At 44.0% G+C, this 8,898-nt stretch overlaps 1 pseudogene; it reads left to right on the forward strand.

Moving 5' to 3' along the window:
- The first annotated feature begins 6,233 nt into the window (after window positions 1-6,233).
- On the forward strand, window positions 6,234-7,573 carry LOC133508623 (protein Jade-1-like; annotated as a pseudogene).
- Window positions 7,574-8,898: the final 1,325 nt, after the last annotated feature.

The raw sequence follows: 8,898 nt of genomic DNA on the forward strand, positions 1-8,898 counted from the left end.
TCCTGGAGAACTTAATGACCATTCATGTGAAACAACTTGAAGAGTTTGTTTTCAAAACGAGACATAGGCATTTTTTTCAGTTCACTGAAGAGACAACACCTCAACGCTGTTTTGCTGCCCGCATACATATCCTGTACTATTCTAACATTTTTCCTGCCACACCAGACTTACACACGCATTACTACCGTTCTTCTCTTGGTACTCTGTCATAGGCTTTCTCTTGATCCACAAAGACACAAGCTCCATCCTCAAGGCAAATAATCCATCTGTGGTTGTCTTTTTAGGCATGCAAGTATACTGTTGCTCGCAGATATTTACTTCTGTCGTGAGTCAAGCCTTCACTATTCTTGCACATAACTTCATTGTGTGGCTCATCAAACTTTATTCTTCGATAGTTCCCACAGCTCTACAATTCGCCTTTGCTCTTAAAAATGGGAACTAGATAGACTACTCCATTCTTCAGGCATCTCCTCGTCTTCTAGTATTCTCTTGAATGTTTTGGTCATAAACGTTGCTTCCATACCTCCACATGTATGTCATCAGGACCAACTTATTTTCCATTTTTCATCCTCTTTAGTTCTAACTTCACCTTGCCCAGTAACACAAGGTTTTTATATGTATGGGTCCATGGTAAAAGTGGCTGCCCCCCATAGTCTGGTCCTGGGGCGGGATGGTAACGTTCCACTTCATATCTGGTGTCATTCGTCTCCATGGCAACACCTGGGCGAGGAGGATGCCACCAGCCGGTTTTCTGTGTATAAAGATCAAGGACAACCACCAGCTCCACAACACATCCTTGTCTGATCAGCAAATGGACAACACTTTATCTGTTCATGAAATGAATAAGGTCATATTTAAGCAAATAATGAAAGGGCAATAAAATAAAATAGTCTTCATTCCCTCTTTTAATCTATGAAATACATCACAAAAACAATCATGAAAATCCCCAAAGTAACAATTCAAAAAATATGGAAAACAAAGTTTTAAACCTGCAGGACAGTACTTGACAACTCAAAAACAGCAAAACATTTCTAAAAAAGTAATATCACGCAAAAGGTATCAGTAGAACAGAAGGGCATGGCAATGCAATCACGGGAAATGTCGACATCATGACAATCAGGAAATGGTGGAAGTTTAGAATCATTTTTAAGGGGAGCAATTGAAGAGTTTATTTTCAAAACGAGACATAGGCATTTTTTTCAGATTTACGAAACTCGCGCCAAAATTATCCATTCGGAGCTGGATAATTTTGGCGCGAGTTTCGTAAATCAGAAAAAAATGCCTATGTCTCGTTTTGAAAACAAACTCTTCAATTGCAACAATAAAATCATCTTGAGGAACGTGTCGGGGCAGGGGTCTAATGACGACATAATTACCACGGCCATCAGCTGTGGCAGCAGTCGCCTTCTCCATCAGATGAGTTAAAAGAGAACGAATACAAGGAATGCAACCATAGAGGGTGAGAATAGAGGTGAAGACAGCCAGAGAGATGAAGATTGATGAAATGATATCCTTCCATTTACCAAACACATTCATCCAGTTATCCTACATAGACGTGTCAACACCAGAGTGTTCCTTCATTTTATTAGTAAGGGTTCTAAGTCCATTTGCAGCCTTAGTGAGGCGTCCGCCATGTTGGGTGTTATTCGGCAAACACCTCCTTTCTCAGCCAACAGTGCATCTAATGTGATTCTATTTTGGAAAGCCATAATAGATGTAGCCTAAGTTGCTCATGTATAGCTTCAAGTCCTTCAAGGGTGAAATTGCCCAAACATTGCACATTATAATATATGTAATTGATACAATCAACATTTTTGTTAGGTGTAGTGGGGAAAACAGCCTAAATTACACGTATATTTTAAAAACCGGCAACTACGTGATCAGCCAGTTTATACTCATCTGGGGCACTACAGGGGACGTCAATAGCATCAATGTAGGTGGGGTCGTCAGCGCCGCGTCAGCGTGTTACCGGGTGGGCAGTATCCCAAATTTTGCATTAATTTTTATTCAGCACGTAATTTTTCACAAGAGCTAGAACTCAGGTGGAGTAACAAAGGTCTAGATCCCATACATACAACACAGTCACTCTGGGTTTTATTAGCCACTTGTTCTGCCATTAGTAACCAATTATTGTTTACTGTGCTAATGCCTGTCAAAACCCTAAACCACTCATCAACAGATAGGTGTTGTTTATAATACGACTCTTCTCTGTGATAAATATTTTCCGTGTGGGTTGTGCTAACATCTGGTACTGATGTGGGTGTGGGTATGGGGTATTTTTGAGTGATTTCCCGGATCAAAATGCCAAGAACAACAATAACACCAATACTAAGAATGCCATGGATTCCTACTTTCACTCTCTTGCTCTGAAAAACAATCGGACCATCTGTAGAAATCATGGTTAACAATAAAACAACAACAAACAATAAAATAAAAGTGTAAGAGTCTGTAGCAGGGCGAAGCATGGAATCATGAAACCACTTAGTTCCTTTTCCCTCCAAGCGGACGGCTTTGGAGGTACGAGCAGACACCTTGTGGGGGCCAGACCAACGAGTTCTGACCACTTACGAGAGAGTCGCTTAAGGTAGACAGAAGACCACTCAGGAAGATCAAGTGCAGGAGATGGTTCTTAAAATAATCATCCATATGTTCTTATTTTGTTCAAACTGTAGTTGGTTACACATCACCACCAAGCTTGTACCTTTGAACTCACTGATGTAATCACTCTAACTTGATGTAATCAATTTAACAGATGAAAACACTCAAACAGTCTGACACATCTTAGTTTATGTGTCGCAAGCCTTCAATGGTTGTGACACACTCACACAAACACTCATCATGTGATTCACTGAATAAAAAGAAGCTGCAAGGAGACACAAGTTGGAGTTGGTTGGAAGCAGGAAAGTCCTGTCGCTCCCCTTGCAGCAAGTAAAACTTGAAGCCTTGTCTATTCGCCTTCTTTTAATAGAGAGTCAAGCTTTTAAACCTGACATTTGGTCCTTCGACCCGTATCCCAACACACCACCGCCCATCGAGGAGGGAGAAGACACACCGAAGTCTGTCGAAAGCTAGGAGCATTTAGCTGTTCCTGAAGAAAAGCCCTGGTGGGACGTGAATTCGCGGCCAGGCCGGTGTCAGAGTCCAATCTCCCCTCGGTGGACGAAGGTTGATGGGATCACGAACAACTGGCGTCCAGACAACGCGTGAACCGATAAGTGAAGGCTACTCCGCCAGAAGGAGGTTGAAGGCTATTCCCCCAGAAGAAGGTTGAAGGCTACTCTGCCAGAAGGAGGTTGAAGACTACTCCGCCAGAAGGAGGTTGAAGGCTACTCCGCCAGAAGGAGGTTGAAGGCTACTCCACCAGAAGGAGGTTGAAGGCTACTCCGCCAGAAGTAGGTTTTAAGGTTACTCCACCTTTAAAGAGGTTATTTATTAGGATCCATAAATGTGTGAGTGAGTGAATGCAAGTGTGAATGCCATTACTTGTGGAATCATAGGTCACGGATGGAAACCAAACGGTGCTAACAGAAGTCCGTGCTCCGGTGAAGTACACAAGGTAGTGGATTAGGACTTGGGTCCCAAAAAGGACAAGTCGTCTGTACAGGACAAATGTAGAAAAACATAATGGTGAGTGGGAATAATAAGTCTGCCCTAGAGGGGATGCAAACTTTATGAAATGATGTTTACCGGGCAGCATGATGTTTCTTAAAGAAATGGGAAGAAAAAAAAAGAAAAGAAAAATAGCATGGCTTAAATGGCAAGTTATCAGTTGAAGGATGCAGCAGGTTGGTAGAAAGATTGATGGCAAGTGTTACAGGGAAGGAAGGCAAATCCAAGATTAAGACTTACATCTTAGGATGGCGAGAGGTTTGTTAGCATAGGCAAGAAAGAGAAAGGCAGGAGAGTCAGCTGAAGTAATGCACCAAGTGGCTATATTAAAAGCAGCTACAACAGTTTAAAACAGGCTAAAGAAAGTGAGGCAGAAAGAGAGCTGTAAGAAAATCTTGAAAAAAAAAGAAAAAGAAAAAAAATGCTGTCTCCCTGGGAAATACATTCGCTGATAAAAGCACCAAGGAGGCAGCAACAGGAAAATATGGCACACACAAAGTGACAATCACAAGCCCCCAACCCTCCTATTGATTTAACAGTTCTAAAAACATGCATAACATGCTCCTCAAAGTGAAACCCAGTGATGGCTTACAGAAAAAACTGAATTAGAAGGTAATATACAATAGTGGTCTCAAACTGGCAGTCCACGGGCCATCTGTGGCCCCCAAGATGATGTTTTGCGGCCCCCACCTTACTTACTATGAAAGTCAAATGATGGTGTGGCCCTAAAGTTTTATATGAATGGCACTTTACGGTGTTGTGTGCAGAGCTGGTGAACCAACCAATCACGATGGGGTTGTGGCTTTCGGGGTGTGACAGTGACAAGTCCTGATGCAAGCTGAGAAACATTTTTCATTGAGTGAAAGTCAGTGATTTTGCCATGGAGAGTGTTATTAGTTTTGCTCACAACCTGTTTACACCAGCTTTCTTGCTTATCTTATTTTGTGTTTAAAATAAAAAAGACTAGAATCACTGAGGGGATTGTGGTACACGCGTCTGCCTTTGGTATGGGCAGTATGGGATCGATTCCCGCTCAGTGATGGTGCCGATATCTGCCCTGTGACTGACTGGTGACCAATTCCGGGTGTAGTCCACCTTTCGCCCAAATTTAGCTGGAATCGGCTTCAGCTTTCCTGCAACTCTTGTGAGGATAAGCGGCTTGAATAATGACCAAAATGACAAATTGTGTGCTGCAACCCAGCCTCAGCCAGAATGTGCCTTCAGCGGCCCTGATGTGAATGGACTTTTGAGACCACTGATATACATAATCAGGGGAAAACCTGTATTACCAAAAAAAATAAAAATGTAAAAAAGCTGTTTAAAACACTGACAATTTTGAGTCATGGGCCTTGCCATGTCTCAACAGGAGGGATGGTAATGGTAGATGTTATACAGACATTTTCGCACCTTTGGATTCAATTCTTACTCAAAAAAAAAAAAAAATTGTAGATCAGGTCTTAATTGCGACAAACACAATACTCAAGGGAACTGCAGACCTAAGAGAGGGCAGTTTCCCCAAGGTAGTCAGCCTTTCCAGTTTTTACATGTTAATTTTATTTGAGTTAAACAGCATTACAAATGAAGTTTAGTATTGATCTGCCCCTTATCTAAATGAGTGGAGATTTTTCCATGTACAAGTGCTGATGCTATTACTGTGGTAAAGTTCTTGTGTAAATATATTGTTCCTTCTCATGACATCCCAGAAAAACTGTATGGCAACAATGTGCCACATTTTGTTAATGAAAAAAAAATTTGTCAAGTATCTGCAAATCTAGAAATAACTTTAAAAAAAAATCATTGTGCAGAATTAGTGTAACGAAGCAATGGGACAGTGAAGTCTTGATTCAAGAAAACTACATTTTGTAAAACTGTATCTGAAAATAACCCCAACAAATAAAGGATGGTTCCCATTTGAAATCGTATCTCGTAGATTAGATTAGATTAGACTGCCCAAGGTAGAGCGGCAAGTGCAGCAGTCAGAAGAAAATACTTTAAGTGATTGGGTGAAAGAGATGCTGCTAAATAAAACTGTAAAAGAAGCAAATGATCTGCCGCCTACTGTGCCTTCTTCACAGGTGCTGATGGTGTCCATTGGTGATTGGGTCCTGAGAAAAATCATCAAGAGGAAGTGTTGGTCCTCACCTCGCTGGGATGTCCACTCCTATGGTGATAAAGATAGCAGAACGTCCCACATGGATACACTTGTCCTACTGCAAGCCTGTGGCTCCCTTTTCATGCAACGACGAGTAGCGGTGGAAGTCCGGCTACAAAGGGTGGGGTAGCAATAGGGTGCCCTGGTCTCAAACCGGTGAAGAATTCAGCTGATCCGCGCTTGAGCATGTGAGTTTAAAGGAGAGCCACTATTGGGACTGCTGGCCTTCGTGCTGTTCGGACCATGGCTCCTCCGCACTGGCCAGTCTGGGACTGTACGTGTTTATCACTGGATCTATGGCCATGAATCATCATGAAGCAAGGACAATCCCATCTCTCCAATGGACGCCAACGCCTGGTACTCTAATGTGAATATGGTGTCCCTCCGTGGACAACCAATGACAGATCAACAAGTGTGGTGAAGCTGGAACTACTCAGATGCCCCGCCATGAAAAGAAGTGTGCAGCAGCGACGAGTCTGACAATGCCAGCAATTCCACCTACTGGTCCCAGACTTCATGCCAGGCCAGGAGTGGATGCAGAGAGAAACCATCTGAGGTCTTCAGGACGGACCTGATCACCACCATGAAGGTGCATGACTCGTACCAGCTCAATGCAGAGCATTACTACGTCCTGGCCGATCCATAGAAGCAGAAGCGAGAAAAAGGGTATCCACGAGCCCGTTAGCCCGCAGTCCATCCCGGAGCCCGGGGTGCTAACTGACAAAAGCAAGGATGTCATGTTCATCAGGCCCAAGAAGTTGATCCTCACATCTGCCACCCTGGTCCTCAGGTATGTGGACATCAGGACTTTGGCGGAGGGCATGGGTCACGACAACCTGAATGAGGAAGACGTCACCTGCCTCGTGGTCATCAACGAGGAGATTGCAAAGTTGACCCTTCTGCCACGGGATGAATTCGCCATAGAGTGCTGACCACCGTTGTCACAACAACATGACACACACTACCGAGACACAATAGGGCCTTGGTATCGAGTACAACGAGAATGTGGTGTGCGACGTGCCAGTTCCCCAACGGAGAGGACGACAACGAGATGGTGTTCTGCAACAAGTGCAATATCTGCGTCCACCAGGTATCCTGCCAAAGTGCCAGTTGTGCCCGAAAACGGGCGATGCTATGCAATGGAACCAAGTGGGTCCATGTTAGCTGTGCCTTGTGGATCCCAAAGATGAGCAATGGGAACCTGGAGAAGATGGAGCACGTCACCAACGTGTCGCACACTCCCAGAAACAGCCTCCACTCCGGCCTGGAGAGACCATCATCACTCAGAACAACAAAGTCAAGGTCAAGTACTACTGGCCCAAGCACTCGGGCCTTAAAGGCAGTGATTCTGTGGAGCGGGACTCTACCACTGAAGTTGAAAATGAGGAAAGCGTCGGGAGCAAGAAGGGCAAATTGAGAGGAAAGGTTGGAAGGGACAATAAAGAGGACATGGCCGCCCTCTGTCCCATCCCTTTCGCCTCGTCGTCCTTGTGTCTTGTTTGTAAATGTGACCCGCAGGAAAAGCGTGTCAATCTCCGCAAGATGAAATTGCAAGAGATGGAGGAGGTCTTCTACCAGTTTTTGGACACCGAGAAAGTGGGCCGTCACCTCAAGACGACACCCAAGACAGTTGACTTCCTGTACCAGTACTAGAAGCTGAAGCACAAAGCTAACTTCAACCAGCTGCTGCTCATGCCTAAGAAGGACGAGGAGGACACCCTGACCAGACGTGAACACGAGGTGTTGCTGAGATGACTGCAGCTATTCAAGCAACTCAGCCAAGACCTGGAGAGGGTGTGCAACCTGACTTGCATGGTGATGAAGATATAAAGACTGTTGTTTGGAAAAATACGAGCGATGGAGTGCAGGACAATGGCCTGACTTTAAATGGACAAGGACTCTGCACTGTCACCAGCGGAGCTGAAGAATCTCTTCTGTGTTTGCCCTTATATGCCATTGGGCGCAAAACTCTGCATGACTGTCCCAATCACCAGCGAGGCTTTCATCTCAAATCACGGCTTCCACTGTCAGTGGAGGCTGTGTGTTTATCTCGACATCAACCATTGCCTTTCTCCTTGCATGTTTCGCAACTCCAGTACCAAGAATATCTACACTAGACTTGGTTGGGCTGCTGTGTACCCGCACATGATGGGTTCAGAAATGAGCAACGATGTTCACCAACTGTTTATTTATGATGATGATGATGATGATGATGATGATGATTATTTCTCACTATTAGTCCTGGTTCACCTCCGGACCTTGGTATTTTGTTATGATGAAGTTCGTTGTATCCGTAATTAGTGTTCCGGGTTTGTTCTGCCTTTTCACAATGTGTATAATCACACATTTGAAATCTATGATGGTTCAAGCAATTTCAAATGTTTTTGTGAATTATGCCCTTCTACAACAAGTAGACCGTGATTATATGCAGCTACAGCCAAAAGAAAGCATTTGATGCCCCTTTGTCCGCTCGAGTGTAAATGATGAACTTTCTGAAAATGCAACAGCAACCCACTCGTATTTCCAAAATGATAAACAGGAGGGAAATGTTAAAATAATCATCCATCTGTTCTCATTTTGTTCAAACTGTAGTTGGTTACACATCACCACCAAGCTTGTACCTTTGAACTCACTGTCTTGATGTAATCACTCTAACTTGGTGTAATCAATTTAACAGATGAAAACACTCAAACAGTCTGACACGTCTTAGTTTATGTGTCGCAAGCCTTCAATGGTTGTGACACACTCACACACACACTCATCATGTGATTCACTGAATAAAAAGAAGCTGCAAGGAGACACAAGTTGGAGATGGTTGGAAGCAGGGAAGTCCTGTCGCTCCCCTTGCAGCAAGTAAGACTTGAAGCCTTGTCTGTTTGCCTTCTTTTAATAGAGAGTCGATCTTTTAAACCTGACAGTGGTGATGGAAGAGTGTCCTGGATCTGTAAGGAGAAATTAGAAGCAAAAGAATGCAGTTGTGTCCAAAACAGTTTATGAGAAAACTTGGGAGAAACAGCGCCTTCCTCCAGCGGTTGGAGTGAGGAGGAAGGGCCAGGCATCAGACAACCCCCCAGTCAACTGAACCTTGACTGGCGGGTTGATGAACACAACCAAACTTGTGCGTTAACCCTAACCAC

Source organism: Syngnathoides biaculeatus, chromosome 11 (assembly GCF_019802595.1).
Source record: "Syngnathoides biaculeatus isolate LvHL_M chromosome 11, ASM1980259v1, whole genome shotgun sequence".
Classification (NCBI taxonomy): Eukaryota; Metazoa; Chordata; class Actinopteri; order Syngnathiformes; family Syngnathidae; genus Syngnathoides; species Syngnathoides biaculeatus.